This window comes from Cotesia typhae, unplaced genomic scaffold, assembly GCF_013202065.1.
Source record: "Cotesia typhae breed Kobodo isofemale line unplaced genomic scaffold, CoteBio_Ctyphae contig_5, whole genome shotgun sequence".
In the NCBI taxonomy this organism is placed as follows: domain Eukaryota; kingdom Metazoa; phylum Arthropoda; class Insecta; order Hymenoptera; family Braconidae; genus Cotesia; species Cotesia typhae.
In genome coordinates this window covers 5,854,534-5,881,012 of record NW_027423757.1, presented here as the reverse complement: position 1 = coordinate 5,881,012, position 26,479 = coordinate 5,854,534, and the positions used below count along the sequence as shown (strand labels likewise).

General features: G+C 32.0%; 1 protein-coding gene across 1 annotated transcript in view; it reads left to right on the top strand.

The window, feature by feature from the left end:
* Positions 1-26,479, top strand: part of Rpiiic53 (RNA polymerase III subunit C53) — a 160,432-nt gene that overhangs the window by 66,957 nt on the left and 66,996 nt on the right. Inside the window, exon 3 of the mRNA XM_074247849.1 lies at positions 6,729-7,031. The gene's annotated coding sequence lies outside the window, so the exon portion shown is untranslated. The remainder of the gene's footprint in view (positions 1-6,728; positions 7,032-26,479) is intronic.

The following is a 26,479-nucleotide window of genomic DNA, read 5'->3' as shown; positions in this document are numbered from 1 at the left end:
AATAAACTATTTATCACGAAGCGACAGTCGCGAATATGGAGATAAGCTTAACTTATTAGACCGAATAGTGTTAGTTAATAATAGTTATTATTATCAAAATCATTAGAGTTATCTGAAACAATTGTCTGTTTGTGCGGTGCCTGGTACAAAAGGGAAGGAGTGATTTCATAAAAGATAGACGGATTAAACGGTGGACGCGGTGGCGTAGAATCCGCATTAGACGGTGATGCGTGAAGCACGTATATCTTGGTTGGTACAGTAGCTTGAATAGATCAAGCGATTGTGGTTTATTTTCCGGCTTGACCGCATACTTCGTCTTGTCATTCCCGTTTAACCCTCCAGCAGATATATATAGATACATATATATTTCTGTATAACTTGATTGTTCGTCCATTGTTTTCGTCACTTTGCCAGAACTATCGGCATTCTTTATCGTAAATTACATTCAATTCGATCGTCGTTTTCTTCTTCTTTAGGTTAAATTCAATAAAATTCACCTTTTTTTCACATTGACAGTGTCCGTTTTACTCTGTCTTTTTCATTACTTTTCCTGCTATTTTATTTTTATTCGTCGCCGTATTTCAAGCAAGTCTGCCCGATGTTTACGGCGTGGCCTCTCGCCAGAGAATCGACGGGAAGATTGAAAAAGCCCTTTTGGATGAGAGAAATGAGCAAAAGATCCGCCGAAAAAAATAAAAAAAAATTCATACTTTTTATATTCTTTTCATTTTTCAAACTTTAGACTTTTTACTCCTTTTATCGTTATTCGTTTTCGCTTTCCGTTAAAAACTACGACGATGAGGAAGAGAACGACGTCTTCTAGGAAAGTGGAAAATAATGAGGAATCTTTCTCACGCCCGACGAATATCCTTATGAATATTTGCACTCTCCGTGGTAAAACTCCGAAGAAGATGAATTTATCTTTCACCAAGTCGAGGTACAGAGGGAATGTCAACGTTTTTTGCTTTATTTTTTAACCTCCCAACCCTTACAGAGCTCCCCTCAACGTACTGTACACTTTTCATTGGAAATGATAGATAGGGTAATGGTTCCCGTAGAGATAAAAAAACTAAAACGAGGATAAATAGCTAGCAAGACCGGGTGGGTCTATGAAAACTGGATGCTGTCAAGCCCTTGGTACTACGAGGTGTACATATCGCATCAGCAGTAAATTTAACTGAGATTTTTTCTTACCAGGAAATTATAATTTTACCTCTCGTAAAGAGTGACTCGGGTGACGCTAATGCGAGTTTACATTAGTAGAGAAAAATGGACTCACAGTCAACGTATCACACCAACAGGTACACGCCAACAATGTAGGAGTAAATTGAACTTGTGTTATTCCCACATACTTACCTCCTTTTTTGCTTTTACTTGCTTCTATTGAGTTTAATCGCCGAGAAAATGGCTATTTTATTATTACATTATCCAGCCTTTAAACTTAATTTTGGTTTTAGACTAAAACTGAAATAAAACCCGAGAAAATTAATAAAATTTTATTCCTCGACAAGCATAAACAAATTTAATATTACAGTTTAACGAGTGGGCAATATTTTACCCTTTGATGCCACTAACCAGAGTAAGTTATGGTATAAAATATATAGTTTATATTATATATTATATATGCACGAATAAAAACTCCTAAATGGGTAGCTTTATGCACACACATGCATAAATATACATAAACACAGATTGGAGGTGTGTAGACATACATGGTTAACGATTTATTTATGTACGTCGACAGCGTAGGTCTGGGTATCTCTTCCGTTTGAATAGGCATGCAGAGCGGAAGGTTTTACAGGATGGAGTACGACACAAAAACGAGCTGCTCCCGTAGACCCATCAGGAACCTATCAGCAACATCAACGAGACTCCACTGGACTCGACTGAAGTTGACTTTTTATTTTACCTGCTTTACTTTTGGCTTTTTTATTAAATACTCTTTACAGATAACCAAATAACATAAAAAAGTATACCACTTTTTCTAACGAGGAACTTTGAATACGTTGCACCGCGGGATTCAAAAAAATTATATTCAATTGGGATTAAATGCTTAAAAAAATTTATATGCGGTCGCGGTAGAGAGATAGTATAAAAGTAGAGGTGAATTTAAAACCTGATATCATGTCTTTGTTATATTCCTACTAATTTTTTTAATTAATTTTTTTTTTTTATTATATCCGTTACTTTTTTTTTTTTATTATATCCGTTACTGCTCCGAGTCAGTTATTCACTCAGAGACTCGAATTACTAATTGCAATGAAAATTTCAAAAGTTTAACGATCAAATTATGTGAAATGTGGATGCGAGTCATGAGATAGTTTCAGAAATTAACAATAAGTGGATTAAAAAACTACTGGACACGGTATTGACTTCACTAGAATAATATTTTATATCTTTAAGATAAGAATGATTCATTTTTACGTAGTACTTGGTACAAAAGCAGCATTCTATTTTCCATTGTAATTTATGAAATATGTTTTAAACTTCTCGCTTTGCAAATTGATAGTATTCAAAAGTAAGAAGTTATTGATTTCGGTCCAATTTTGAGAGGTTTTTATCATATCTCCACGTTTAGAAGATTTAGTGAGACTTTCATATAAGTAGAGTTCAAATTTCATTGGTCACATTGTTTTAAAGATACTCAAAAAATAAATATGGAACAAAAATTTTTTTCTCAAGTATTTTTGGGACGTCTTTCTAATTTTTTGAGTAATCGATTCAAGACTTTAAAAAATTTTTGATAAATTGCGCTCAATTTGGTCAAGAACTCCAAAATTGAACAATATATTCAAAAGATATTACAGTTCAAAAATTAAAAAAAAAATGTTGATCTTAAAAAATTTTCAGATTTTTGAGCTCGAAGATCAACAGATGCAGAGTCAAGGGCTTGAAAATAATTTTTTTTTATCAACGTAAAAGGTAGAAAGATTCAATTTATCTGTTTGATAATTAGAGTAAAAATCAAATTCATCAGCACAGGACGCGAACGTATACAAATAAATTTAGGAAAACTTGTGTCCTCTCTGACTCGTCAAATGCTTAGAAGAGTTGTAATAGAAATCACGGCAAATTACCCTTACTCAAACGTAAAGTTCGCCGGTAAAATTTAATCGCTGGTCTGACAAAGACACAAAATTAGTTTTGAGAATAAGTAAAAGAGAATACAGTGAGAAGAGCGAGCAAGCAGAATAGAGATACTGGTCTGACAGCGAAACGGTTCTATCACTTTTCAATAGTTTAGTTACCCCTCTCGGTATATATAGTGAAGCTGCCGAGGCAATGGAGAGGGTGAGAGTGAACAGGCAAGCTGACTGAGGTGGAGACCATGAACAGAACCGACGGTGGGACGAGTTAAAAGTAAAATATAAGGTAGGCGAGTAAGAGTAGTTAGAGGGCAAGTCAAACAAAGAGTACAAAGCGCTGGCAGGAGTTTCCGAAGCTTTTGCACCAAGTAGAGAAGAAGAAATGGGTGAGTTTTCTACCGAGTAATAGAAGAGAGGATGATGTAAGCTAGTCAAATAGATTTCATTTCCGTCCAGATTTTATTGTTATTCTCAAGATTGATAATTACTCCCTTAGTCATGACTCTCTTTTGGAGATCCCACGTTTATTTTCAAAAACTTTAAACTTTCCTTCCAAGTTTTATTATGATTAAGGATAAAAAAGGGAAGTTCGGTAAATTAAAAAAACTTTTGACAAGAAATAGTTTGAAATAAATATTCAACATCGAGTGGATAATTTTGAGACCGATTATAATCGACAAGTTAATTATAGTAAATCAATAATATGCTTGAGAGAAAATATTCTCACGAAAACTTCCAAAAATCAAATTTCAAAGAGTTTCATTATTTTGAATCAAGCAAAATTTCTTGGTTCAAAAACTTTTCGTTTAAATCAAGTAAAATTTTTTTTGTAGTGCAATAATATATTGAACATATTAAAAATGCCATAAAAAATTGTTAAATTGTCTTACAATTTCATTTAATTTAGCTCATGCTTTTTTCAATTTAGCTTTTTTTCTCCTCTACAACATAAATAAAGTCGTTTGAATTCGCCCATAATCTTTTTCTCAGTATACCCTTATCCTTTCATCTCCAATTCCCTTTTACCGTCTCCTAACTCAGCCTGAGGTAGGGTACTCTCTTTGTTACATAATTAACTATACCGAAAGTTCGCCAATTTGGGCAGCAGGTTAATCTGGCTTTACTTAATATCGCGAGTGCGTCATGAAACTTTGTTAAGACTTTAGCCAAACTTACTCTTTCCACACCGTAATCGATTATCGCTTCACCGCACACCGGCCATAATAAGTCTGATAATAGTATTACGATGAGAAAAAATTGATAATACTTATACATAATTTTATCTAACCGTTATTATTAATCATCATTATTCATAACAAAATAGCTTTATCAAAATCATAATGTGAAAAAATTATATAATATAAATAATAAATAATAGAAGGAATAGTATAGAGATGAAAAATACCAGCGTTTGATTACGTCAAAAACATGTACATAAATCTAGCGTTTATGCTAATGATCACTCTGGTACCGACATGCTATCGCACCAAATAAAATATAAAGTCTGTGTACTTTTTCATTCGTCATTTAGGTTGATGCTTTGGCGGCGGTGTTTTCGGTATCGCACAAGACCTTTTTTTATATATGGTTTTTTATTTTTTTTTTTACACCCACGTTACTATATGTTAGAGAAAAACTCAAGAGATAGGGCAAGTAGGTTTGGAAAAAAATGAGCCATTCGGTTTGAGTGTCGAGGAAAAAGTCGTTCCTTGTATATACATGGACATTTCCGAGGTGTACGTATAAGCACAACTGCACGAGTGAATGTTCGTGAACGGTATTTCAATGTCTTTGAAGAGATATATAAGATCTTGCTGTGCATATTATGGTAATAAAAAATGTACGGTGTACCTATAATGCGACATATGCTGAAAATTGAATGCTAAAATATTATCTTCATTATTTATTATTTTCATTTTACCAATATTTGATCTTGTACTCGAACTTTAATGGACTAAAAGTTCAAGTCTCGTAAAAATTTAAGAACCGTTAAATATTTTTCTACCTCTTTTACCAACAACCTTCAACAAGGATCTTTTATATAATTCATTTAATTCTCACTCATTTGTGACGGTAAACAGTTAATTAAAACTCTCTAAATCTCGAGAACTGTTGAGACTTGAATATACGAGTAAATATTTTATTAAAATTCAGTAAATATTTTTATAACTATTTTTATACTCGTCACTTTATAAATATTTTTCAACCCAAAAAAATAATATTTAAGTTTGTTATTAAAAAAAAAAAAAAAAGTCTCGGGTAGAATTTACTATACTCTAAAATAAACGCAGGATTGCTAGCACGACTTTTTTTTTTTTTTTTTTTTTTTTCTATTAATCGACTTGTATATTTGCATAGTCACCCCTGAATTCATCAATGTAAATATGTTTGTAATCAAAACATTTGTGAAATTCATTACAGCCGATTTGCACAAGAAATTTCACCTTATAAAATAATAATATTACTTTTATTATATTTTCACTACATAAAACATTTTAGTGTATATAAATGAATATTTTTATCGCTCGATCGAGTAATGTCAGAGCGAATTATTTCAATAGTGTTTTTTGGCATATGTTTTGTTTAAGTGTCTGCATTCCATACAACAACACAGATGTCCGACAAAAAATTCCATTCGAGTTTAGAGCTTGTACATTACATATAAAGTATGGACATACACATAGTCTTAGGTACGTAAACCAACACGTATACATGTACAAGGAAGAAGGATGCTTGAGTCTACTCTGAAGTAGAACGAGTCCTTTCTGGACTTACAAAAGAAGAACCAACACCATTTAAGGGCGTTTCTCCTGTCCCCGGGTGCCTATAGAATTCTCGCCTTTGTATGTGTCTTACTATGGAATTCATACATCAGAGCTAAATCTTTGTATGAGATATATTGTGTGTAAAGTGCGGGGTGAGACTTTTTACTCTTATACTTATTCTTCTATATGGTTGACGAATATTATATTTATAAATTACCAACAGAACCCTCCCTTGTTTCGAGGAGGATAGATTTTGTTTTGTTATGAATAAACACTCTTCTTTATTAAAAAATTTCTGGCTTAAAAAAATTGAAGGAAATAATCGAAATTGTATGTTTACATGTTTTACGACCTGTGCAAAAATGATCTAAAGTGGTCATACATAAATCACCAGTAGGTGATTTTAGAAATTTTTTCTAAAAATTTAAATTGTTGATTGTGTGCGCGCACTTTGATCTTAATTAATACAAATTTAAGAATCACTTTTTCTCTATAATTCGAAAAGCTTAGATAATTTCAATACTAAATCAACCTAAACCTATATCAGGCCATATTTGATCACATCAGTGCGTATATTATATTGATATATGAAAATTTGTTCAAAGGAATTTTAAGAGTTAAAAAAAATTGTTAAAAAAAAAAATAACAAAATATTTTATGTCTAAAATTAAATTAGCAGCCATCAATATTGATTAGAGAATAAAATTCAATTTATCATTTTAATAGAAATTTTTTATCTTATCGAGAAACTCTAATACCCAATTTCCCATTAAACTTTAAAAAAATTTTCCGCAAACATAAATTGAGGTGAAACACAGAAAAAAATAAGTATAACAAATTTATAAATTTGTTTCAGTTATTTTAATTTGTGTTGCAGGAGGATTATCCCGAAAAAACCGCTGAATTAATCAGAGACGAGGACAATGTGCCGAGAATAAGAGCAGCTGGATAATAAGAGGAAAAGAGAGAAAGCCAGCGCAGGTGGTGCAAAACTGAATTGAACGAATAAAGGGGAATAGGTCTCGTTGCAATTAGTGAAGTGCGGCATGCTTCTCCCCAAAAAGCTCGCTGAACTTTGCGAGTATTTTGCGGCATAAATCACAGATACGCGATGAGTTTTGTAGGAATACCGAGAAAGCAAGAGCGAACAACCACCCAGGGAATCCAAGCGGAACTTGTGGTGAGTTTGCACTTCGATTAATATACCTATCTTCTGTAAACCCTTTTATTTATTCTCGCTTTAGATTTTTTTTTTTCGTAATATCTTACTTTCTCTTCAATATTTGAGTCAAATTAAAAACTTATATTAAACAGTTTTTTTCTCTTCAATCGACTACGATTTGTTTCGGGGAACTTGAACATTAAATATTTTAAACTGAGATGAAGTTAATAAAATTATTTTAACTAACCGAAAGCTCGTAGATGATTTTGTGTAATTTACTCAACCGAAAGGGGATTCGGTTGAGTGATAGGAAGCGCCGTGATTGAGAGAGTGTATGGGCATGATAATTATGATGATGATAATGACGATGACGATGACGGTGATGATGATGATGGTGCTGATGCTGATGGCGACATGCCGAGAGATCTATTGAGATCAAAGCAAGGCAGAGTCGATGAGCCGGCTGGCATCAGCTCATTCGCTCAAACTATGCTTTGGTGTTATATATGTAGTGCAGGGACAGGAAACAGAATTCGAATGGAGTCGCGGTGAGGCCACATTGCCCAACATGACAGCTTCTCTAGTTATCGATCGTTTAATAGTTGCTAAACAACACCCTTCTAATGAAACCCACTTTAATTTTCTCTTCGCTTCATTATTATCTTCAATAAAACAATTCAATCGAGTAATTGTGTTAATCCTTAATCCTGAAAATCAATGAATCTAACTGTTGAGGCAATCATTAGATTATTCCGCCATATTACATTAGGGAAATCGAATGCATGATCCGAACATTTTTCTTAAATTAAATTTAATACTTCTTAATTAAATTGACAGTGATTGTTTGAAAGCAAGGGTCACCTAATTTTTGACCATAAAAAATCTAAAAATAGTCGAAACAAAATTTTTTTCAATTAATTATAAAGCTTTGAAAGGTGAAAAAAAATTGAAATAAATATTTAATAAAATTTATTTTCAAAATTTTATCAATTTCTAGAATTTTTTTGGTATTTTATACATAATTAAAAACTATTTGAAATAGAAAAAATTTTTTTTTAGATGTCAAATTTTTTATTTTTTTAAAATTGTTTCAAGTCGAAAAAGTGTCATTCATACTTTTTTTTTTTTTTAATTATTCGACCTTTGACAAACTTTAAGAAAAAATTGGATGCCAAAAAAATATAATCATGTTGATTTTATGGTTAAAAATAAAAGTTCGTACTTTAAGGAACAATTTTCAGATTTACACCTGAAATAATTTCAATTCAATTATAAAATTGATTATGCATTTGGATCTCCAACAAATTTTAATATAAAAAAAAAGGTGTAAATTTGGGTTAAATAGATTAAATAGAAAGGTGTTACATATTATTAAATTGCATATAGTCAAAGGGGTATAAGCTCCGCTGGTACAAGATATCTCAAAGTTCGTAGCGCATTATTCGGGCATCTTAGCGATGAAGAAATTTAATATTAACGATGCCGGAGCGGAGAAACTTGAACGACCTAGCCTAGGGTTCACTCTTAATTATTGAACTTTGCCGTTTACTCCTCCACTTGTATAGCGGAATTCCATTCTGGCTCTTACGGGAACAAAATTTTTGTTATTTGCATCCCTTCTTTCATCTTCTCATCTCATTCTTTTCATTTTTATTACTTAAACTTAACTTTTCTTCATTCGCTATACTCAAACTTGCACTTTTTCACCGACTGGCTGTGCTTCTCGACACTTTGTTCTTTAAATTGTTCGGAATTCGCAAGAAACTTTACCCGGATAAATCTGACTTTGACATTTATTTGATATTCGCGGATTCATCAGCGTGATAACAGCAGCCAAACTTTCCAAATAACCCTGTCACTCAATTTGATGGGCCTTCCAAGCAAAACTTTATGTGATATAAAAACCTTTTTGCCTACATCATCCATATATAGACCATTTGTACACAAAAAGTTACTAGTAATTTGAATAATACACTTTTTATACACACATTATCATTTTATTCTCATGCTAGACAGTAATATTATTATAAATCGTTCAGTCAAAAAAAAAAATTTATTCCCACTTTGGTCTTAATATTAATTAAACTTTTTTTTAAATTATAAGTATACCGAAAATTATATTATTAGAATTTCTATTCTTTTAATTATTGCCATCAACACTGAATCATTTACTTCAGTTAATTGCTTCACAGTTCTTATTTTTTATTTAAAATTAATAAACTGTATTTCTTTTCTACTTAAAAAAAAATGAACAAACTCTTAATAAAAAAAATAGCTGAAATCATTTTTAGACGCAAGCATTTATTACGCTAGAATCTTTTTTCCATCGTATATAAATGTTTATTTTATCAAACTTGAATTTTAAATAGAATTATTATTCCGAGTTAATTAATCTTGTAACATCAGACTGAAAACTGAGAGAAACGACGTACGATCTATAAATATAACTTATCTATTTTTAATGAACGTTTATTACAGTTCCGTCTAAAATTAAATTTATGTATTATTTAGTCAACCAATATTCATGCATTACTAACTTCCTTGAAGTACCTGCAGTGAATACATCTTTTTAATAATTAATTAAAAGTTACTAAAAATGAATAATCATCAAATATATATTCCAATTTAACGAATCTCGGATACATTCACGGAAAAAAGTAAACTGTAATAAATGATAGTCGAGTTGTAATAAGTAATGATCAATTGATAAAAATTACCATTTCAAACAGTAAAATCGTGATTTTACTAGTCACTATGTAATATTTATTATTTAAATGCTATAATTTATTATTTACACGCTAAAAAATACTATTTCAAACAGTAATAATCGCTATGTGAAAGTCGAAAATGTTAAAGTATAATAATTAAGAACTTTGACTTTGATATTTATAATTTCGTATGTAAAAAATGATCGTATGATATTTAAAAAATATAAACTACAGTTAGTAAATTTTTATATAAGCAACGTCAATATTTACAAAGTAAAATGGTAAATTTTAAACGCAACGCTAAAGATGGAACTGTAATTATTGATGTGCTTCGACGGGTAAAATATACATTTTAAAAGTAGAATTTTTACTGTTTCAAACGTTAAATTCTCCCAGAGTGTAGGACCTTCCCCTTCTCCTTATTTGTAACGTTAGTGCTCTTGCAGAGCATTAGCATGTACTACAGTCGAATCGCGTTATGAGTCCGGCTTGTTTTCTTTGTTTTTGAACCTGACTTTTTTAACACGTGTTGGACAGCACCGATTTCAACACTGCCAAAATAGCTAGAAATACGTGGTTAATAAAACTTCTGACAAAAATGACCCTCCAACGTTCTTATAGCGTTGCGGTTAGGTGATAGTCTCGCGTGCGTTAAGGTTACTATTCGGAACTCGGTTAGGGCAATATTTTTCTGAATTTATTTTTAAGGCAAGCGTAAGACTTCTTCACAATGAATGAATGTAAATGTGATTGAAATCTTATCCCCTCCTCCAGCTCCTCTAAAAAACTCCGAAAATAAAGAATGTAAAAAAAAAAATATATTAATTAAACAAAAAAAAAGACAAAATAAAAAAAAATTTTTTTTATTTATAGTTTTTTTTTATTGTTAATTTTTTTATTAATCCCGATAGCAAATTTAATAAATTATATCCGAAAATAATATTTAAAACTATAAAATTTAAATAATCAGGGTTGTTATTTACTATTATTATTTTTAAAAATTACTTGGCGTGATATTATAAAATACATATTAAAATGGCGATTTTTACTGTTTGAAACTGTAAAATTTATAAAACCACTGTTGTTATTTACTATAGTCATAGTCACAATTTACTCGGTATGATAGTATCGACTACACATTGAAATGGCAATTTTTACTGTTTGAAACTGTAATTTTTAAAGTTGAAAGAGTCGTTATTTACTATAGTGACCGCTACTAATCACTTATTTTGGATATTAAATTATAAATTGTGGCTTTTATACTTTCTACATTTAGATTTGTAATATTTACATTTTTGCCTCCCCGATGTCCACTGTACAGTTTGAAACTGTAAAAAGTAACCGGAATCCGAGTGAATTTTACAGTTTACTTTTTTCCGTGTTTGTTCATTGAAATCGTAGTAATAAATTTGTCTCTCATCATTCGTCTGAAGTGTGTTGAAATATTAATTTTTCTTTCGTTTTACATCAGATCGAACCGTCATCAAACATTTTTATGTAATGTCAGAAATTCAGCGATAAAATTAAAACTAAATGTAAATGTCAATTAAATTCCATCTATTTGATTAAATTTTAATTGCAAGTTTAATTTTATAAATTTTTGTCTCTAAATTTGAGTAATGAACTTGTAAAAAATTAATTACAAAGATGTATAAACCCGTACGTATGCCGTTTATCTATTTAAGTATAAAATGTACGGAGGATTAAATACGAATCGCTCGAGCGTATCTGTCGGTATGTTTTACTAATAAGGTTACTTCAATTAACACAACCGCGCTGGTAGTACGCGCACTGATTAATTAGCGACAGTTGAGATTTCCACGAGCTATATTGCAATAAGATGTACGGAGTACCAAGGCAATTAACTGATTTGATTACTTATATATACTTGGGTATATATGTGTATGAAGGTTCTATAAGCTCGTAGTTACAAAATTTAATTTTGTAAAAAATCTTATGAAAATTTTTCAATTAAAACTGTATCGTTCTTATCCATAACAAATGTAAAAAAGCTTTAATTTCCTTATCATTAATTCTTATGTGCCTCAAATACTATACTATAGTAAGCCCGTACAAAGTTAGTAGAAAGATTGAGAACGGTTTTTGTAAACAGCGTGACGCTGAATAAAAATCAGGGTCTTAAGTTTCTCAGGGCTTTATTTACTTCATCATGAGTAGAGGTAGAGTTGTAAAAAAAAATACAATGGTACGAAGGCAAACTTTATGTTCTGAGAATAAAGAAAAAAATAAACAACTTAATACGAGTAACTTTTTAAATAAAATTCCAATTTGCCATGCAGTATTTTGCATATAGCAGTACACAGACATATTAATGCAATGGCAGTGGCAGAGATTCTAAAAGTAAAAATGTTAATGTGATAATTATTGATTGGAAAGGTACTCAAAAATGAAAGAAAAAAGGCGGTGAACAATTGCGCTTACTGAGCAATAAATGAAATTTAACGGAACTTGAACCACCATCAGTGTCCTTTTTGTCCCCCTTCGCTCGTCTGCCGTTCAACCCGAAGAGCCGGATGAATTTTACATGAATCCACCCTCGGTAGACTCGAGAGCCAACTATCTAACTCACTCGACAAGACAGTGTGCACGCGTACAATTGCCAGGTGATGAGTTAATGTAAAATAACAAAAAATCAAGGAAGAAAAAATAGTAGTTGTAGTAGTAGTAGTAGTAATAGTAGAGGGAAGAGTGAGTCGAGGATAAAAAAAATTTACGGCTTCTGGGCGGTTCGTTAAGGAAGAGTCACGATCTCAGCTCCTGCCAGAATAATATCGTTTTGCTATACTTAACGAGGCCTTTTCAAACGCATACATGCATTTGTAATCTATATCTTTCTGTATAATACACATATATATGTATATTTTAACAAAAAAAAATCTATATATATATATATATATATATATATATATATATATATATATATATATATATATATATATATATCAACAGATTCAGTAGAATCTGGCGCCAAGTTCCGTTCTCAAGCCAGACTACCGAGTGTGTATATACCGTAAGCAGAATCGTTTTTTGAGGTTACAAGTTTTTTTTCAAATTTAATTTGATTTTTTTTTTATATGATATTTTATAATAGTAGTTCATGCTTTTTATTACGCGTATTACTTGATTATTATCAATTATCTTTATAATTTCTATTTAAAATTATTAAAAATAATCAGCACAAACTATAGCGACCCAGATTTTTAGATTTTAACTTTTTTCTTATGTAAAAAGCGGACGGCCAGAGACTAAATAATATAACGATGCATGCTAATCTTATAATAGATGGGAAACTACAGTGAAAAAAAGATATTTGACAGCTTGCAATTACACACGCCAGGCGGCGCAAGAATAACTTTTACATGAACTATAGCTTAAAGGGGATAGTTTGCCACCGGAAATGTATTAAATTAAAATTGTCAATTTTTATTATAATTACAAAAAAAACTGAAATCCGAACAAAAACAGTTTCACTGTAAAAAAATCGTGCCAAGTCCACGTTCATAAGACTATTAAGAAAAAAAAATTTTATTTCTTTACAAAAAGATATCAAATAAAAAATAAAAATCCAAGTAACCGATATGGTTGTATATGATTTTCGAAAATTAAAAAAATTTTTGTAAATTTAAAAATTAAAAGAAACAATTTTGGAACGTACTTGGTGTGCGTTATTGTGTACTTCAATTTTTTTTAAGTGTCCTAGTAGATACAATTTAGGAATTTCATAAAAAGTGAAATATTTCGTAACTACGCACACTAAATACGTTCCAAAATTGTTTCTTTTAATTTTTAAATTTACAAAAATTTTTTTTTCTTAATAGTCTTATGAACGTGGACTTGGCACGATTTTTTTACAGTGAAACTGTTTTTGTTCGGATATATATATATATATATATATATATATATATATACAGTGACAGCACAGTAAAGTTTTGCTGAATGTAGATTGGTGTGCCCTTCGGGCACGTCTGTCGTCCCAAGACGACGACCCACTGTCGCGAATGGATAAAAGGATTTCCAAGTTTCTACCAGTACGCAATAGTTTTATTTTTTTTTTATCTGACGAAATAGCCTACAGCGGTATTCATTTTTTCCCTCTCCGTTACAGTCATCAACTGTATATATTATACATATATAATGGCTATTGAATATTCAAAAAAATGTATTATGCTAATAATTTCATTAGTCAGTTTTAATTTCTTTCTTTTATGTCTTCTTGAATATTTTTGTTCATAATTAAAGTCGACTAAAATTTTATGACGAGAAAAATAAGAATAAGAGAAAACAGAATACCTTATAATTATTCTAGTTATAGTTATAATATAACTTTTGTTGATGGATGAAAAATGACTCTGTTGGTATAGATTAAAAAATGAAGTCAATGAATAAGTACTTTAGATGAGAATTTTCATTTAAAATTAACTGCCAATAATTCAAAGTGATAACGGTCTCGGAAAATAATATCTTTCAAGTGAAGAGCCGCTTCATTGGGCGGACAATCGAGCGGAAGGCAATATCGACTTCTTCAAACACATACTTGCTCTACACATCGAAGCTATACACGGGTTAAGGGAAACAACCAGCTAAGAAAAATAGAGAAAAAAGAGGGATGGGAAGTAGAAGAAGAAGGAAGGAGGAGTGAAAAATAAAACCAAGATCTAAGGCGAAGGCGAAGAAAAGTTGATTGATGCTACCGCGAGTATTCGCGAGAGGAGTTAATTCCTGAAGATATTTTCTCTGCATTGTGCTTTCCCACGACGTTTCTCTGTGTACTTTTGCTTTGTACTGTGTGTCTTGAAGAGGATATGCATTCGAGGGAATAGATAACACCTAAGGGCGAAACTAATCGAGAGAAACGGAAATGTCGTTTTGACCCTCCTGATATTTAGAGTTATTACACTCCCTCAGCTTGTTCTTGAGTTAAACACCGACACTTTTATACTTGGTTAGTCATTTTTTATTTGCTCAACATGGAAATATTTATTGCCCCTAAAGCTCCCTGAAATTTTTGCTTCGAATAAAATGAATCCCTGCCTGTTTTACCATTTTATCGACAATATTTCTCAATAAAAAATTTTTACTGCAAATATGCTGTGAGTTTTTATAAAATTTTATTACAAAAATCCGATTGAATAGTGATAAATAACAATATTAAATTTACGAAGGTTGTCATTTACTGTCTGCGTTGTATTGTTTTACACGGAGTTTGTGGAATTTCTTGAATATCTGATGGTCCGGTTTGCTCGGAAATTCTCGAATCCCGCGGTTAATAGGCAAGATAAAGTTATCGAGCCCCGACAGCCACCCCGGGAATTCGGAGCGCGAAACACCGAGTGAGGGCTGTATTCCCACGAGAGACAAAATTGTACATTCCGCACGCCCAACACCGGTTCGTTTTTTTTATTCATTACCATCACGATTATTATTATGTTTTTTTTTTTTTTTTTTTTTTTTTACATATATGTCACATTATTCTATTTTTTTTATACTTATACATTTCTTAGAGGCTTATATTTTGAAGTGTAATTTAAGTAATACTATTGATATTGCGAGTTATTTTCATTAATTACTGCTATTACTGCTTTGAAATCTGTCTTTTAACTATCGAAAATATTTAATATCCCTATTTTTTTTTTCATCGTCTTAATTTGTGATAAAATCTGAACTTACCATAATGTATTTAAAGACAAAATTTTTTTTAATTCTGAACAACAATGCTACGACTGACAATACAACCTTAGAAAAAAAAACACTTTCTTTTATTATTTATTAAATGATCTATTCAGTGGCGTGTTATATTCCACAATAAATTACTAAGATTCAGTGTAATAAGTAGTATATCTCAAATGCATTCGACATAACTCGAGTAAAATAACTGCAAGTGAATGTCATTCATCAGCGTTTCACTTTACCGCGAGTTACGGTCTAGTCTCAAGACATATAACACATAATATATAACATATAATATATATGTGCACATTTATGACTATGTCTGTCTGCATAACCGAAAGATATAGTTGCAAACGCTCACGAAGCTTACCGAAAACTTTTAGCAGTAGGTGAAGCCCCGGGTGTCTAATAGAATGGAAACTTGGGGAATCAGTCTAACTCCATCTGTGAACTGAATGGTAATTATTTTGATAACGTAGGAATGTCACTCTATTGGATCAAGTGTATTTACGTTAATTGAGAAACGCCAGGTGACTACTCATTCAAATTATAAAATAATAATAATAATAATAATAATAATGAAGAAAAAAGAATACCGTATATTACTTATTGTTGTTATAACTATTAGTTATTAGTCATTGTTTGTGTCTGTTATTTATCGAAACTTGTTGTTATTAGTCACATATTTCTTCATAACTAATAATCATACAATAATTTTTTTCTTCGTATATGTTATCAAAGTTCTCGAAAGTAGCCAAAAGTCTACATGTCTGGACAAATGGGGTGTGACAAAGAGGGTTGTTACTATTGTTCTCTCATCATGCGATTGGATTATTGTGTAAAAATAAGTGAGAGTATATCACCAAAGTCACATGCTATACCTCCGTTGATGTTTTCATATCCACACACAAATGTATATTTATTACAGTATACTACAATAAAATAAGGGCGATCGTGACAAAAGAAAAGAAATTGCTAAAAAAAAAAAAAAAAAAAATAAAATTTAGTTCACGTCGTTGTTCGTCGAGTCGATACACATTGTTTTGATAATAATACATATTTCTACGTCTAGATGTAACAAAACACATATATAAACTTATGTACACATGGACATGTAACAGCATTGCCTTTTATTTTTCGGAATCGTATCAAAACACGCATCATTTTCCTACACTAAAATGTTCACTTGTCGCGGAACGAGAACCCATGAAGATTTTACCAACGATAATGTACTCAAACATTTCTACACACGTACATACTACGTGGAAGATATATGTACATAGTAACAAACCCGTGAAAAAATGATCTAATTTGACTTGATTTGGTCATATAGATGGCCACATCAGACCATGAATAAGAATCAAAAATTAGTTAATTATAATTTTGTATTTTTTCTAGAATTGTGCACGTCAATCAAAATGTCGTATTAGACAAAAGTTGGTTTAGTAGCTGATTAAACTAAAAATCAATGTCAGATAAGCTTCTTACGAGAATGACATTTTTTTTTTATTTTAGAAATTTTTATTGACAATTTGAAAAATATAAAATTAATTTTGAACATTTTATAAAATTTTATTACTTTTTTGCTTTCCGTACCCTTAAACATAATCCGATGCGTTTTAGTTGGAAAGAAATGAAAATAAAAAACTATAGGCAGGAAGCGTGAAAAAAATTTTTTTTTGCTTTTTAAAAATCTTTATTCATAGCATTCATGTATTTAGATTATTTATAAATTGTTACAATTTAGTTAAATGTGATTAAATTCAGTGATTTTTTATGATTCCTCGTTTTTACTCAACAATTTCAGATCTCGTTTTATTTATATATTTTGATAATTCATTTTTTGATTTTATTACGCTCATTAAGGTATAAATTTTTTTTTTAATTTTAAATAAAATTATTTAAAAAAGTATCCCACATTTAAAAAACTGTACTGCAGACGGTAAAAACAGTTTATTTTTAACATTGATTAAATGGGATTCGACGGATGAAAATCTTTATTTAAAAATAGTTATTGAACTTTTTGACCTTTAAATTTTTAACATCACTTGAATAATATTGTTATGATTCTATTTAAAAAAAAAAAAAAAAAAAAAAAAAAAAAAGTCAATATGTCAAATTTTGTGGGATACGACGTATTAGAATGGCAGTATCGATATTAAGCCATATATGGACATCAAATTTGCTCATAGCCATATCAGAAAAATTTTTCATGGGTATAAAAGTAGAAAGCACGGTATTGTAAGCTTGTAAGGTGTTTTATGAAAATACTTTTCAGAAATAGAGATCAATAAAATCGGATACATATAAACTGGTGAAAACGATGTGCTTGTCGATGAAATATACGGGAGTAGAGGGTGAGGAACGGACGCAAGCACGATTAAGTAATTATAGCGGTGATCGAATCCACCGACGATTCACAGGATTCCTATTTCCAATCGTCGATCCGTCACTGGTGACTCGTGTAATGTCGTGCAAATCCAACGGATCGTTGACTCTCGTGGATACTCGATTCTCGATGCTTCGAGCTGTTATACGCGTGGTATCATCGTGGTTCACAACATTGTTACTGTGTAGAATATGCATTATCGAGTCTGCATGTCCTTACTGTGCTCATTGTTTAAGTTTTTATGGTTTATTCTATTCAGGAGGACGTAATTTATGCTCCCACAACTGCATTTCAAGTTAATGGAGCCTCGACAAATATCTTTGGTGATGCTTTCAGATATTGTCGAATTAATTTACTGTCTAGATCTATTACTATAAATAAAAAATATGTAATATCTACTTTGGATATGTATTAACGGCTTTTTATTAACGTCTACTTAACTAGAATCGGGTCAATCGATGTTTGCAAATTAATGGATTATTGAATATTAAAACCGTGTTCTATATAGTTTTTGCTTTGTTTAAGCTTATTTTTAGGGCAGAATGAAATACATTTTAAGTACAAAAAAATGAAATACTTTGCAGCAGTTGCCAGAATAATAGAGTAATTACATTGAAAACTCTTAAATGTTTACTTTTTTTGTATTTTTTGTTTTTGTTTTTGTTTTCATTTTAAGTTTTATTAATGTCACAAGGTATTTTCATTGAGTGTGTCGGATATAAATAATTAGTTTGAAAGCTTAACCGAGAATAATGAACATAATAAATAAATATAAACAGGAACCTGAAACAGGTTGCTATAAAATTAAATGTGTTTTTTATTCACAGAAATAACACTAAATAAAAAAATAAAAGAGGACGGTAATGAAAATGAGAAATCAGTACTGTGGGCTGTGGGCAAAAGAGAGAAGGATAAAGTGAATATATTTAAAAAGATAAAGAAAAAGGAAAAAAAATCTAAACTAGAGGGAAAAGAAAAGTCTGATTAACAGAATGAAATATTTAAAGCGACCTCTCTAGTACGCGTCCTCTTACTGCGAAAAGAATACATTTACGCGAGAAAGTTACTGCTGAAAAAAAAAGGAGCAAAAAAGAAACGAACGAGAAAGAGAAGAAATAACGGATAACAAAAAAAAAAACTAAACCGAGACTTTCAATCTCATGCATTAGAAAAATTATTGTTTTTTTTTTTAAATGTCAGCCTTGAGTGCCGTGCTATTATTCGTCGGTGCATAATTCATCTAATAATAACTCTTTGCCACAGAGCAATCCAAGTGATATAACCGAGTTCCGAAGTGCGAGTATTGGTCATGTAAATTTGATCGAGTGAGGGTGGCAGATGTGAAAGCGAGGGTACAACAGTCGTTGAAAGGGATGTCATATGTCTTTGGTTAAGTTAAATCTAACTTGAATATTCCCTCGTCACTCAATCTAAAGAGCCGAAAGCTGAGTAGAAAAAGAAAGATAACTTTGCTCCCCGTGTACATCAGGCATCCGAAATGTGTTTGAGTGAAATGGGTGAGCTTAGAGAGAAAGGATAGAGGGAATACTTGGTCTCGCAAACTACCAGATACAGTCCAAAGTGAATCCCTCGAGTAAGGACGAATACTCTTACTAGTACTGTAGACTCTAGACTCTAGTAAAGCAAGTTTCGACTCTATACAGATGCATAAAGTGCCTTCTCACGCATACATGTGGTCACTTTGAATTACAAATGAGAGAGCATTGGTACATTAGATGTTTCGAGGGTAAGGATATACATATATATCTACGTCAACTAATTGTCACTTGCCGTTACCGCTCCTATCTGCGATCTATATTGATACTAATATACATTCGAGAATCCTCCGGATAACGAAGAATAGCTTGATGCACTTTGAATCACTCATTAACTTCACTTCATCCTTGAATCAATTTATGCCTCTTGAATTACTAATTTATGGTTATTTGAGATTTGATATTTTTGTTCTAAGTAGTATACAACTTATTTGGGTCTCCGTCAGTTCTGTTTATTGACAACATTTTCTGATAGTACAACTGTGATAGAAATTTTGATCAAACAAATTATTGATAAATTTATTGAAAAATCATAAGAGACTTTATTTGCAGAGCGTTCAATTATTTATGGAAATGATTCATCATATTACTAGATAAATAGACTTTTAATTAATATTTGATACTTGCAATATCAATAGTACTACCTTTATTCTTTATCGATAATTTTATTACCTGTCCGATACCTTAACGAAAATTAATAATTCATTTATCACTTTAAATTTCCAGACGTTCAAATTATATTTAAACGTTTATAAATACCCTCTTCGATCGACGAATCTTCTCCAAAATTAATCATATTAATCATCAATTTTTAAGCTTGTTCGTCTATTTTTGCCGGATTAAGATACGCTTTACCATTAAAATCTCATCTTTCATCAATAATTTCTGAGGCCCTCAGACATTTCCCGTTAGCTACTAACTTATTATTAGCAATTTGTGTCGTTTTCAGAAGACCCAAGAGTCATTAGTTTGTTGAAGCAAGAACTTGAGTTATGCTTGTCTTAAACTACCGATTAGGAGGGTGAAAACCCAAATCTTGTTGAAAATGAAACTTTTAAGCCAAATTCTAATCTCTGACCCTTATAACGAGCTGCCTATCTATGAGAAAAACAATCCAGTTGACCGATCATCTCGGAAAGAAAAATATATCTTATTTCGAAGCAGTAACTCTATATTTAAAGCGTCCATTGAAATTAATGAGTATCGTTCGAATCGATGTGAAAAGACAAATCTGTGCAAAGACAAATGTTTATGGGATAAAGCAGATAAAAAGAAACAAGAAGCAGTATAAGAGAAAATGTAAGAGGATATATCCCAGGGATTCAAGTTGTCATCCATGAAAATAAACTGCAACTGAAGGAACTAGTCTCTTGTTCCGTAGCCTAGTGTAACACAAGTGACTTTGACTCCAGGTCCTCTATCGTTTATCCTTCTCTATATAATAATACTGTACGGTGGTGTTAGCTGCTCCAGGATATGTCCTCGTTATCAGTCCGCCAGACGCTTATTGAGCTACTTTTGTATGTTTGGATTTTAGTTTTACAACGGATAAGAGTAAGTCTTCTTCGGGTATTGTTAACCCGAGATGATTACAGATGGTCTAGGAATCTGTTGCCCTTAGCTGACATAATCGAAGAATAAAAGCTATGAGCAGACTGAAAGCTTTACTTATGATACTAAAAATAAACAACAAACGTTTATGAAAAGGTACCAGTCTATTGTAAACTAAAGAGATGCTACCTCGTAAAAAGGAATAAAAATTTTAGTTAAAGCATAAATAACAACAATAATGATCGGAAAAAAAAAAAAAAAAAAAAGTTTTCTTTAGTTATAGAAATTGTTCTTCGCTCGATTGCCATCAAAAAGTTGCCAGCTCACAATTCTCAGTATTTTTTTCATTTATAATTTTTTTCTTTCCTCTACGAGCTGGGTTTTATCCTCCTCCTCCTCTTCCTGCTCATTCTCTTCCTCTTCCACCTGGTTGTCATCGTGGTTTGTTTTTTTTTTTCGGGAAGACAAATTGGCTCGGGTCATTACAGTTGGTGAAAAACGCGAATGAAGACGGATAAAAAGTTGAGGACGATAACGCTGGATCCTTTGGGGGTAGAGCTTGTCGGACGGGTGAAATACCTACAGTAAGAGTAGAAGAGTAAAGTAAAAGTTGCTTTAACCGCGAAGCTTTTTCACGGAAACTAATACAACCATCCACCGCACAAATAGTACAGAAAAACCAGCGAGATTATATAAGAACTCTTTACTCTCTATTCAACTCTTTCTCGTGTCTTCGTTCACTTTCTCACAATAGCTTTTAAAAGATGAGTATCCGGGAAATTACACACTTCCTTCGTGTTATGATGCAAGAACTTTTATAAGGTTCAAGGTTATCACAAAAAAATACATTTATCAACTTGTTTTCAACAGTGTTACCCTTTTTCGTTAAATGATTAATTACGTAGGTTAAAAAAATATTATTATTTTTGTTATTATTTAACTCTATTGTGTTTTCTCAACAATTTAATTAATTAATTCTGTCAGCGTAAAAATTAATAAAAATAATTATACCCCAATTAATTAAAGTAACAGCTAGGATATTCAGAAAATTCTTATGCAAATATTTAAGTTTGAAATAAAACATTATAAAGTCAAGTAAAAGGTAGAAGGTAGATTATACTTTGATATAATACTAAAGAAACATTTGAGTAGTTTAAGATTGACATAAACCTCGTGAGTAGCAATAAAGAGAAAAGACTAGTACAGTGCTGAGATAACAGAATCTCGTAGAATAACACACCCTCCCCCTTCTCGCCCCTCGGAATGACATTTTAATTATAACTTTTCCCGTAATCTCTTAATTGTGTTTTGCAAACACACCGCCTTATCTATAATTACACTACGCTTTAATATTTTCTTGATTTTATGAGAAACCCGAGAGTATATAACAGAATGCAGCTAATCATATCTTTAACGAGTTAAATTAATGAGTTGATTTTTAGCGATTTTTCCTCGGGACAAATATTAACCGCGGGAACATTATCAGTCACTTTATTAGCCGAATAACGGTAAATTACGATAGGAGTACGGTCGGTCGGGTATTCATAACCATCCGTGAGAAATGTGTTGTGACAAATGACTGTAGTTTGTCTCTGAGAAACCCCGCACACAAACTCAATTGCATTCGGAAAATACTCAAACTACTGTGAATAATTCCTAAACGCATCCATCATACTCGAGCGCACCGACATTTTGCTATACTAAAATTCTCCTCTACTCTTTTCACTTCACCCACAACCCAACTAACCACCCATCAAAATCCAACCAAACCAAACCAAACTCCACCCACTCAACTTATATATATATATATATATATATATATATATATATATATATATATATATATATATATATATATATATATATATATATTTTTATTTATAAATATATATATTCCATTCCCAAAGCCGCACTTTCGTTTTGTGTGAAAACGACAAAGTTTAATATAAAGTACCGTCGTCACACTATAATCCTCATATCACCGTTTGTGAATGTAAATGTGTGTGTATATGTGTGTGATCGACGTCGCGACAAAATGGACTAGTGGATTCTTTTTTCTTCTTCCTTACAGTGTAGTGCAGTGTGGTGAAGCGTACACCGTGCACTGTACAACGAATAGCGAAAACTTTAATGCATGCATACATACATACATACATACATACATACATATAAACTTATTCTGGTGGGATAAATAAAGTATTACGAGTTTTCCGAAGTAAAAGTACCCCAACATACTTGGGTCAGACAACTTTCAAGTTTTTCTTATCAAATGCATAGACTTTTCCACAGTGCATTCCATTTTTCGAGGGAGTAAAAAGCAAAAATAGATGAAAAAATAATAAAAATAAAAAATAAAAGTTTAATCGGTTGATATGGGTACACATGACAGAAAAGTGTGATGCGACTATGACTATGTGTGTACGTAAAAGATCAATTGAATAAATATATTCAGTTAGACTTGCACCAGCACTCATGCGGGACGACAATGATAGACGATGATTTCGATATATCATCAATAGTTGTGTAGCATCACCAACGAGTGCATGGAGACCGAGCCAGTGGTACCGTGCTCAAACGAGCACGAGTTTGCACACATCTGCTCTAACTATAAAATTCACACGGATGACTAAATGCGTTTTGCGATTCGTCCTAAATATTCTACCAACATTCGGCTGTATACTATATACTATATACTCTATACTAGGGTGGTATCGCGCTCTCTCCCCCCACAGAACCCTGGAACCGATCTCGCTAAACATGGAACTATTGCAGACTAAAAGGGTGCGCGGGTACGGATGAGTGCGTCAACTTATCGATCCACTCGAAAATACACGAGTAACTAGCAGACGTACTCGTGTTGTAAACACCGTACAATTGGAAATTGCTGATTTATAGTCCACGGGTTTTCCAAAATTACGCTGGTACATACACGCCGCATTACAACCAATCGAATGTTAATACTTACTGATTAAATATTCCCTTCCTGTGTGTATACACGCGGAAAACAGTACAATGATACTCATAAAATAGAACACCTCTGGTTATTCACCACTCTCTGAATAATAATAACAATAACAATAATAATGACCGTAATCATAATAATAACAGTAACAATGATTCTCTGCAACGATAACTTTATATTAATTAATTGTTTTATTCAAATTTATTTTACGTATCCAGCAAATGCGTGGGAGAATATTGCGTATCAAAAATTCATAAATTAGTCTCTCGTATCCGAATTATACTCTTTGTTGTTATTATCATTATTTTTTTTATCCCCATTAGTAAAATTATAATCATATCATTTTATTTTAGATAAATATTCCAGTATATTTTATTCATTCATCGCTATTATACTTATTATAATTATTCTCGATCAAGGTTATAAAGGTTATAATGTATCATGAATTTTTGTGAATAAACATGTTTCAAATTATTTTGAGTATTTATATCCGAAAAATATCCAACATCAAAAACAGAGAAATTAATTATTAAAAAAGTGAATAAATCATTTTTAAAGCTGAAATTAGGCAATTTGCTAATGAAAGCAATGATAACTTTTTTTATAAAAAAAAAACTAACCTGTCTTGAAAAAAAAAAATGATCCTCCTCAAAGTAATAAATTTTCCAACTGTTGTCCATAGAGAAGGTCTTGCAAAAAATAAAACGATGAGGATTTTAATCTTTAGATTTTCTTTTGCGCAAGCAGTATTAAGGATACGGTGAGTTGAACAGCCGGATAAGAATCGGCAGTGGGCACGATATCAAAATTATGACGAGAGGGTTACAGATTAAAAGGTATCCTAAAAACTACCGCACACTGGAACAATTTCAATGGCTATATCCACAAAGCACAGAGAGCTAGGACACGGGCTGCAGTAGGACTTGGAAGCTAGCCAAGGAAGCCGCAATATTGTGGCGGCAGTGGGCAGCGGGACGCGCATTGCTTCCATGTGGGCATTCGAAAGACTCCAAATTTCGTAACATCGATATCAACTTGACTGGTACATTTTTTTGTGTATAAGTCCGTTGTATAGCCTGTACCTTCAACACAACACAAGACAAGTAAACGTAATAAAATGGCATATCCTTCACTTATAGTGTGTGCTGTATATAATACACAAAAGCATTTTGTGAACTACGTCTGGTCGATGCTCAGTGAATACCCTATCTGCACAGCAGATTGTCTCGTACTTACTAAGCAGTTACTGCAACAAAAGTCCAGCCTGATTTACGGGCTCCAAGTGCACAAAGTTTCGGTTCAGTTCTGGTGCCAATGCTCCAGGGCATTGTTGTATCAGATTGCTGGCTGGCTGTTGTTGCATCTTCACATATGGACGGGCATCCGAATCCGGTTGACCGTTTGCTCAAGAAAATAAAAGAGTGCATCATTTCCGGCGTTTTGTGTCGATCCACCCTCGGCTGATCTTCAAAAATGGTTGTGTAATAAAATTTAAAATATTAAGTTAAGAAGAAAACATTATAACGTACAATATATAATGTTAAATTACCACCTTCAACGTTTAACAAAGCTCGAGAGAATAAATATCACAGCTTTGCGTTACTTTATATAAATTATTACAGATAATGTCGAGAATAAATGAAGCTTTACCGAGGAAAAAAAATAACCGCGCTTTTTAAATTTTTGCTACAAGTCACCCCAGAATATTATCTTGATAAATGATTGATTGTGTAATCAATTTAACAGCTTTCTTTCCACCATAAATAGTGGAACAAGTGGATTGAGGTACGCTTACCATAAGACAAGACATTGCCGTACTAACTACGAACTTGGTAGCAAATTTCGCTAAGACGATCTCATGTTTTACTACTATGCTGTGCTACACTATACTGCCGTAAGATTGGAGTATAGAGCTTGTACAGAAGAGACGTAAGACAAGACGAAACGATCCTGACGACGACAACCGAGGACTTACTCTGAAGAACAAAGTTCTGCGGCTGCTATAGTTTTCAAATGACACAACCTCGTCTTAACTCAAGCTGCGTTGGAAATTATTGGCGAACAAAAGCCCTTCAGAGGTTATGAAACTTTCAATACTCCTGTTCATCCTGGTTCGCTGTTGCTATTTTGCTACTGTATGTATATGTATCTCTGCGAACATTTTAGAAAGTGAGATCATTGTTTGAATAAGACACATAATAACCAAACTGAAGATGAGGAACGCGTCAAATTTGTGAAAGGAACGGGATAGTTGCTTGAGTAAATGACTAAGAGCTTATCTATTGTTCCAAGGTAGCTGTCTATTGAACAGAAACTCACCTCAAGAAAGGGTGACGACGAGAAAAAATCATAATAATAATAATGATATAATTAAGAGAAACAAATAAAGTAAAGGGTAAAATAAAAATTAAAAAAAAAACTCAAGTCTACGTCAGTTGGTTTGATGCTTTTCTTTGGAAGTAACAATCGAGTTGATAACGTTTCGTTTGAAAAAATCCATTGACCGAGTACCGCGCTCTTTTCAATCCTTTCAAATGATTGATATTTTCTTTTGTAGTCGTGTTCGCTTAAAATAAAATCCTTCGTCATGTACTAGAGACAGTTTTCTACTA